Source organism: Rattus norvegicus, chromosome 2 (genome assembly GCF_021556685.1).
Source record: "Rattus norvegicus strain SHRSP/BbbUtx chromosome 2, alternate assembly SHRSP_T2T, whole genome shotgun sequence".
Taxonomy (NCBI): Eukaryota; Metazoa; Chordata; class Mammalia; order Rodentia; family Muridae; genus Rattus; species Rattus norvegicus.
The window spans coordinates 4923695-4933333 of record NC_141535.1 but is presented as its reverse complement, the minus strand read 5'-3'; the positions used below and the strand labels follow the sequence as shown (position 1 = coordinate 4933333).

General features: G+C 38.3%; 1 pseudogene; it reads right to left on the bottom strand.

The window, feature by feature from the left end:
• Positions 1-223: 223 nt before the first annotated feature.
• LOC147995937 (large ribosomal subunit protein eL8 pseudogene) lies at positions 224-6014 on the bottom strand (annotated as a pseudogene).
• Between the last annotated feature and the right edge of the window lie 3625 nt (positions 6015-9639).

Genomic DNA, 9639 nt, shown 5'->3' with positions numbered 1-9639 from the left:
CCATAGCTACAGAAAGGAAGGATCATGGCAGCAATGGGAAGGGCATCCATTTGGATAACTGAATTCTACCACATTGATATACTAATTTAAACCAAGACCGAAGATATATGTAAGTCAAATCATCTAGCAAAAAATTCTTGAGGCAGTGTCTCATCTTCCACATCGAATTAACCAAATATGCTTGAGTGACCACTGAGACATAGATCACAGATTTCTTCCCCTCTGAGCTTGCAAGAATGTATCACCACATCTGTATTTAATTTTGTACTTTTAAAAAGTTTTGTAATTATATTTAAGTACAGAAAACTTAAGTGTACATTTAACCCAGTTTAGTGTCGAGTTCCTTAGCCTTTGCCTTTTCCAATTTGGCAATGCGAGTCACAGACTTAGGACCCAGGATGTTGCCTCCCCAGTGGCAGCGGATCTTGTCATATCTGTCATTATAATTGGTCCTAATAGCTTCCACCAGCTTAGCCAGAGCACCCTTGTCTTCTGAGTTAACCTGTGTGAAGACAATAGTGGTGCATGTCTTCCTGTGGACCAGGCGCCCCAGACTGGCTTTTCCTTTGATGATGCAGTAGGGCACCCCGATCTTTCAAAAAAGGGCTGGCAGGAAAACCACCAGATCAATGGGGTCTACATCCTGGGCAATCACCACCAGCTGAGCCTTCTTGTTCTCCACCAAGGTGGTGACTGTATTGACCCCTGCTCCTAGGACAAGTGGTCTCTTATTTGAGATGTCCCCTTTACCAGCAGCTTTCTTCTCAGCATAGGCCAGCAGCCTTTGCTTCTTCTCCTGCTTTGTCTCTGGCCTGTACTTGTGGGCAAGCTTAAGCAGCTGAGTCACTGTTTGCCTGTCCAGGGCCTGGGTGAACTGGTTGATGGCAGGAGATATTTTGAGCTGCTGATAGAGGATGCCTCTTGCTGTAGCCTGAGGTAGCAGAGCCACTGACGAAGCATGTGAGATCTCTTTTGGGCTGGATGTCCTGTCCAATGCCGAAGTTCTTAGGCCTTTTCTCAAACAAAGGATTGACCAAGTTTTTGGCCTCCTGTTTCTTGACCACGGTGAGGGCTGGGGCCACCTTCTTCCCCTTGGCCTTCTTTCCTTTGGGCATCTTGCTTGGCTGGAGGAGAGAGCAATTTTGTACTTTCATAATTTAATTAATATATATGTGAGATGGTGCTATCTGAGACTAGAAGAGAATATCCAATTTCCCTGGGAATGTAGTTATAGTCATTTGTGAGACAGCTGACCTGGAAGCAAGTGAGATCTCTAGGACAGCTCAAAAAAACCTAATTGTGGGGGGTGGGGGAGAGTCCGCTATTCATAAGTTTTTAACATGTTTTCTTGTAGCATCAAACTCAAGTTCTCAGTCTAGACAGATATTCACTTTACCAAATAATCTACTACCTCTTATATAGAATATAAGATATGAATAGAACACTATCAAGCTTAAGATAGTTACCACGAGTTACAGATTTCTTCACAACCACTTAGACATAGTAGGGATTGGCATGCTTATAGCTGTTCATGAACTTGAATATTCTAGAAATAGTACTCATTAAAAAAATAACATTTGTGTTAAAATATTCTACAAATTTTAGCTTGTATAAATTAAAATTTAAGTAATACTTATATTTGTTTATTTGTATGTGTGTGGATGCACTTGAACCAAACCATGTTTGTTGGAGGTCAGAGGACAACTTGTACTCAGTTCTACTATTCCTCCATGTTGCTCATGGGGATAAACCATGGGCACTATCAGGTCCGCAGGCTTGGCAGAAGCACTGAGCAATCTCTACTGCACTATGAATACATTTTTTAATTAGATTTTTTGTTAAAGTTTGCATGCATGTGTTTGTGTCTGTGTTTCTGTGCCTGTATGAGTTCATCACACATATCCTGGAACCCAAGAAGAGGCATAACATCCTTTGTACCTGAAACAGGCAGTTGTAATCAGCCTGATATATGTGCTCTAAGCCAACTGCAGTTCTCTGCAATAGCAGTAAGTGCTCATAGATGCTGATCCAATTATCTACAACCTTATAAACATATTTGATAAGTATTCTTATCAAAAAGGCAATCATGAATACACAGATGTGTGTGTGTGTGTGTGTGTGTGTGTGTGTGTGTGTGTGTGTGCATGTTCCACTGAAAATTTGGAATGAGGTTTTCATTCCTCAAGTTCTTTAGAAATAAAATATTCTGCTAAGAAAATCATTAGCTCAAAAGACAATGAAAGTAACATAAATTATTTAGCTCTTTCAAGAATGAAAATCATTTTAATTCAACTGAGCAATTCTGTGCTCAATATACACTAGTTGTCTCAGAGGGCTGGAAAAATTCTGTTACATTCATTTTGTACATAAAAGTCCTTGTCTATGGAAACTATTTTCTGACTTTTAAATCAAACATTGAATTTCTGCAAATAATTCTTACTACCAAAATTATGGCTTTAGCAGAGCAAAGTTTACAAATAGTCAAAGTGGATTATATTACACTGCAGTGTGAATGAAAAACTCAGCAGGAGAAATAGATTCTTTTTTGTTTCAAAACTGTTGATCCTGGCTGTAGTGTCACTGGGAAATTTCACTATATGTGTGTATCACACTGCATAGTAGGGTGAGATGATATTATCGAAATGGATATTATGTAATTGTTTTTAGCAGACATGTGCTTATTTTTTTTTTTTTTTTGGTTTTTTTTTTGGAGCTGGGGACCGAACCCAGGGCCTTGTGCTTCCTAGGCAAGTGCTCTACCCAGTGGTAAATTCCCAACCGCGCTTATTTCTTGTAGTATAAATATTATTTGGGGGTTTCTACACCACCTTAGATCATTTAGTTCCCAAATAAAAGACACAAAACCTTCATATTTATTGTACGACTTAGTAGCATTAAAGCTGGGTAGATATCAGCTCTCTATTATGTCTACTACCCTATCAATAACTCTGAGATATAACTTTCCATGATTCAGGTAGGCTACTCTTACTCCAAATGGCAACCCTCATGCCCATGTTCTCATGAACCATCTACTTCATGGCATCTCCTTCTTTCTTCTTCTCTCTGATCTCCTCCTCATGGTCTCTGCATCAGACTTCAAGCCCAGGAACTGCAGCTCTGCCTGTCTCTCTTCAGCTCAGCTACAGACTGTAGGCATCTTTATACATACAATAGTTTTAAACTAATGAGGAACGTTATATTACCATCAGTTGGTGCATGTGAGGATCTCCACATCCCTGGGATCAAACAGATTTTGTGGTAGTATTTAACATCATACATAGCAACAGAACACACATCAACAATTAGCAGTTTACCACTGTCACTATTTTTTCATTATTTATGTTTCATTCTTCTTCATTTGGTGGTGTGTGTATAAGAATTTAGTGATTCAGACTTTATCTAGTTTCTGGTGCGAAATCAGGAAGGCCGAATTGTTAATTGAAATTGTCATTGAGAACAGTATACCATACAGGTAAGATGTTTGCCACCAAACCTGGCATTTTTATTGATTCCTAGTTCTTCTACGGTGGAAGGGAAGCACTAACACCACAAACTATATTCTGTCTTGTATATAAGATCAATATACATATACTAACACTTTCATAGGCATACAAAAATAAGAATAATGTTAACAAAGTAAGATTGACATAAAAATGTAAGCAAACCAGAATATAAGGTCAAAATATGAGCAGAGTGCTGATTCAATGCTGCCATCTTAAAATTTTCTCATAATGAACTTAGCTGAGCTAATTAAACTGTGTAACCTTAAATGATTATATAAGCTGTATATTTCTGCTGGTCTGGGCTCTTCACATTCCTCCTGCGTGAGGACCGTGTCAAGCCCCATTGCACTGGTATCCCAAAGTAAACCTCTTGGTTTTCCATCAAGACTGAGTCCCACATGTTTGTGGGGTGCTGGGTGTCCTCAGGATTGGAGCAAGAGTCTCCTCGGTCTGAGGGTCTTTCAAAACATATCAGGTTCCAGCTGTACCTCATTAAACTTAGAAGAAGATGATAAAGAGCTCCAAAGAAACTCCATTTAGAGCTGTCTTCATTTGTGGCAAGCTAGCCCCTGGGCAAAGAAAGTGCCCTAACTTAATCAGCAGACAGAACGCCATCCAGAAAAGAAAAGAAATCAAAATGAAAACAAATGCATGGAACTTGATTGCCAAGCTTTGCCAATACAGGGTAAGTAAATCCTTGGTAATTCCTGCTTCACATAAGGTTTGTCAGATACTTTGAACAAGAGAGCTGAAGACAGTGCTCCAATGTCTTAGAATACTTTGAAGTGGTCTCCACAGCCAACTGTCTGCCATTTTTAAAACTTTGAAAGTGTTTGTCTGCACTTCCTACTTAATCAGGAAATATTTCTTCTTAGTTGACTGTTGGGGTTGAATACAAGATAATCATAGTCTCAATAAAAGCTTAAGTTGTTATATTTAAGAAGATTTATTAGACCTAAAAAGATGGTGTTAGGTTGTTAATGCAAGTTAGGATAAAATGTGATTTAGATCCAGAACTCTGAACTCACCAGGACAGGATAGATAATAGGATATTTTTCTTAATTACCACATACTATGGACTTGACATTGCAAATATATATCACACCTTATAACTATTATAATTTTTATAATTTTATTCAATTTATATTAGAAAAAGAGACATTTATTGTACTTAAAAGGGGGATTATTGAGAGAATATCTAATATCAATATGACTATGGCACTTGTTAATAATAAATCTGACGGCTTATTATTTAGGTGGTAAATAAGAAGTGGGAAATCTAGGAGAAATCATAATTCTGAGATAGAATGCGGCAGGAGATACACCTTGGAAGACGTGAGGAGAGAGACACCTAGTACCTGAATATGGTTAAGTGGGCATGTTACAGAATGTAAGTTAAAATAAGTCAGTTATTCTAAATTGTGATCTAGTTAGAGAAGATCCTCAAGGTATTTGTAAATATATCTTGAGTCTGAGTCTTAGTTCTCAGAGCATGGCGCTGTGTGGAAGAACTTGATCAAACTGCTACATTATATTGTTCATGAGTTTTAAGTCAAGCAAAGTTTACAGGGGATATTGTCTAAGCACATACTCAAATAATAAATTATAGATGCCATAAGTTGTAAAAAGTTATGATTTTTGTAGTAGAATCATCCCTCATATTTGAGTTGAGGTCTTGCAGTTGATTTGGTAGACTAACTTGAAATTGACTAAATGAATGTATTTGAATTTAATTGATAAATTATTGATATTTATGTCCATGGAAATGGTTGAAGGGATAACTTTGTATGGTAAACTGTAGAAAAACTCAGAATACATGTCATTACAGCAGATTTAAACTTTATTTTCCCAGATTTTAAGTTATATTAAAAAGCTTACAATAATAAAAAAAGCATATTATTGAAATAATAGACACATTGATCAATGTATAGAATTGAAGACTCACATCCAGATGTAACTCCATACAGGTAAAAACACCTTGTTTGTGACAAAGCAAACAAAATTACACACTGGGGAAAAAGTCAGCATATTGGCAGACAGATGGTGTGAATAGCAGCATACAGAGAAATGAAAATAGATCCATATCTTTCACCCTGAACACAACTCAACTCCAAAGGGATCAAGGACCGCACTCAAGTCACTGAAAGACCAAAAGCCCTGAACCTGACCACTTTTTTTCTTTTTTCCTTTTCTTTTCTTTCTTTCTTTGTTTTTTGACTCTGTATTTGTGAATCCAAAATTCAGGTTAACAGACTGGATGTTTTCCTATCCTAAGTCTCACTGGTCACAGAGCTTCCCACAATGCCTTCTTCCAACACCTCCCACCAGCAGCTGCACAGATGTTGGCTGACCTGCTTCGTGGCCACCAGGATACATCCTCAATTTTTCCCTCTGCTCATCAAAATGTGAAAGTTCACGGTCTGTAGCTTTCCTACCATAGATGTCCAAGTGGAAAGATTTCAGGATGCTGGAGGAGTTGTGAGTGCCTATGCGGCTCATTTCTCCTGTCATGTCAGGATGCTGGAGGTGTTGTGAGTGCCTATGCGGCTCATTTGTTTGTTTTCTGGGATTTTTCCTTTGCATGTTTGCTTTCTGAGATAAGGTGTTACAACCTCAGTCTGGCCTCAAACACACTGATGTAGCCAAAGATGACCTTGAGCACTTTGCTCCTCCTGCTTCCACCCTCCAAGAGCTAGGAATATAAGAATCCCATGTATCCTTGCTCTTTGCTTTGGGGGCTATGGAGATGGCCCAGATTGCGATACTTCTCTGTCAAGTGTTCTTATTTCACCTGCCCGGGGTTGGAGTTTGCCAGACAGTTGCTCCTGCAATCTCAGAGTCAGTCTGCTCACCAGGAGGATGCATTAGATAACTTGATCACTTTTCTTTCATCAGGGTTGTTATTAGTTCTTTAAAATCTGTTCGAGTCTCAGCCTGATTGTTCTCCTGTGAGCTGACTTTTAAAACAGCAAAAAACAAAAACAAAACAATACAAACAAACAAAAACTTTAGAGTTTTACATTTCTCTGGGCCTTAAATGAGTATCCCCAAATACCAGCACTTTCCTAGCTCTTAATCTCATCAGAGTCCTCATGAGCTCTCACCTTTCTCTGCAGTTGAAGGCAGATAGGAAGAACCAGGGAGTAGTCTGAATGAATGTCACAGAGTCACTGTATGCAATGCTCCCTACTCTGCAGAAGGTTAGCTGCCACTTCTAGGGAAATCATTGGAATGCACTGGGTGGCACATAAATAATTAAGGGGCGACTTTTAATTAAGGCTTTGTAGTGAAAACGGCTTTGTGCAACATTAAGAGCTTTTGAATAACTACCTTTGATGCTCTCTTTTCAACCTGAACTTGTCATCCCTGGAAACTGCACAAATAGTGAGTTTTAACAGCTTTGGTCTTTTGATGATACCAGAGACTCACTTCTTTCTTGTGAATGAATGCTTTGTGAAAAGTCAGGAATCTGTTGAGGTGGCCAGCACTTCTCGTTTCAGGGAGATGATGGTATTCGTTATTCTTATCATTGCTGTGACAATATATTCGACTAAATCAACTTATCCATGGTTTGTTTGTAGTGGCCAGTTAGGACACCGGACTCATGGAGGAGAGGAATGCAGGCCAGTCAGAGCAGCTCTGGCTATGGTGACAGGAGCCTGAGGCAGCTTAGTCTGGTTCTCTCTGTCTTCTCTGGATTTCTGTTACAAGATGTGATCTTGCAGTTTTCGTCCTGCTTTGATACTTCCTAGCCATGATGAAGTCTTCTCCCTCTGGAACTAGATAAGACAAATTATCCTGTAATTATCCATCCCTTAAAAGATATTCATAGCTATCTGTGGGCTATTTAATGCCACACAGAATGTGGATCAACTTTGTCTTCCTCCATCTTCCTTCCATCCTCTGTGAATTTAAACTTTTACAATCAATGGTTGCACTCAATGGTCTCAACACAACATTGGTTGAATGTATAAGGGAGAGAAACAGGGTGTGTCTGTGTTTACGTGCGCGCACATGCGTGGTGTTTAAGCTCTTTCTTTTGTTGTTTCTTTTTGGCTATTTTGGGGACTGTAAATGTGAATAGTGTTTCTTACACATTTTGTCAAAAACAAGTTTAAGCAAAGATTCCTCTGTAAGAAAAATGCTCATGCTATTTTCAGTGAAAGATTTAATAATGCCTCAGGTCATAATTGAAAGTATACTATATAAGAAGTGGAGAGATCACTTGGTAGTTGACAGTGCTTGCAGCTTTTCACTGGACTCTAGTTCAGTTTGTAGCAAACACATTTAGTGGATAGCAACAGTTTGCAACTTCAACTGTGAAAAATCCAATGCCTACTTTTGAACTTTTTCAGCAACTGCTCTCATCTGTCCACATCCATATATATGTATCCATAAATGTAAAAAAAATAAAACTTTTTAAAACTTGTTTCATACAAATATTAAATAAATTAAACTTATTTTTGTCTCTGGTACATATCCTGAATACTCTGAAATCTCAAATATTATAATATTTGGGTTAGTTGCTGAAATTGGCTTAATGATCATTAGCTCACTAACAACACTGATGTCAGATAGGATCTCCAAAAGAAACCTAGACATTTTTCAGTAGCCAATTGTCACAGATACACAACTAGCATGTATGTAAACTATTTGATAAGTAAGTTCAGACTGTAACTTTACGAGTTTCAGGAAAACCAATTTATTTGACTGTGCTTATAAAATGTAATAATCAGCTCTATATAATCCAGTGGTGTCTTCCTAGAGAAAAATCAGAACTTTGTCTCTTTATTATCAAGTCGTGTGTGTGTGTGTGTGTGTGTGTGTGTGTGTGTGTGTGTGTGTTCAATGCCATAATTCCCTTGTCTTGTGTTGGTTCCTCAGAAAATTGCTAATGATGAGATTTTCTAAGTAGGGTAATAGTTATTAATAAAGTTATTAATAGTGTGCATTTGTGTACATAGAGGAAGTATATGACCTCCCTAGCCTTGTCATTTTGACATGACCTAGATTCATCCAAAAAAAGACATCTCAATGAAATAATCTGTCTTCAACATCCTGTCTGTAAGAGACTGCTTTGCTAATTGATTTAAAAGACTCAGTCTATTATTGGTGGTACCAATCCCACTGAAGGTTCACTCAGGATGTATTACAAAGTTAGTGAAGTATGAGCCTGAGCTAACCAGAGTGACTCCCCAAGCAGCCATCCTCCACTGTTACTGTTTTAAGAACCTACTTCAACCTTTCCCTAAATGTCTAATCTAGAAATACTCTTTCTTTCCCAAGTTGCTTTTAGTTCTAATGTTTTTCATAGCACATAAAGAAAACTAGAAGAGAAATTGAGACCAAAAGTTGTGGTATGAACATTTTTTAATATGAATTTCTGTCAAGACATACCAAAACATGTAAAAGGCATAAAAAAAAGAATGTTCATCAAAACAAATAAATAATATATATTTTCCTTACTGGGATTATAGCTAGATTTGTTTTTACACACTCTTTATAGTAGAGCTGATGGAACAAGATACACATGTTAAGCCAAATTTTGAAAAACCTTACTATATCCATTGGACTATTCACACGCTTTGGAGGTTATGAGTAATTGTAGCCATGTAGCTTAAAAATGAACCCATGCTAAAGTCAGCTATGTATTGGCATTAGCGGTGTCTGTTCCTATCCTGGTAGAGTCTGATATCCATGACTGTGTGTTTTTCCTAGGCAATGCCTCTCTCACAAATGCCAGCTCTACCTCTCCTGATCTCCAAGATCACTCTCTTGCCAGTTCACCACCCATAGCCAGTTCCGGGCGCATTCTTGCCAGCTTGGGCTCTCCAGTGGTTTCCTCTTCTCTGGAGCTTGGACTTTTCTTTCCATTCAAAACCCTAGCTGAATGCTGCCTGGCTAGGTTCTTTCCCTCATGCTCATCTAGGTCACTTAGAATGGAAAACACCAGTACTCTTTGTTTAAAATAAACAGATGACACAACCACTAGGTGTGAAATCTATCCTTCTAAACTCACCAATTATTCTATGTTAGAAATATTCTTGTGGGGGAGGCTGCTACCAGGGCTAACAGTTCCCAGTCTATATCCTGCCTCCTCTCCCTCTTGCCTCCCTGTTTAAAGCCTGTTTCTTCT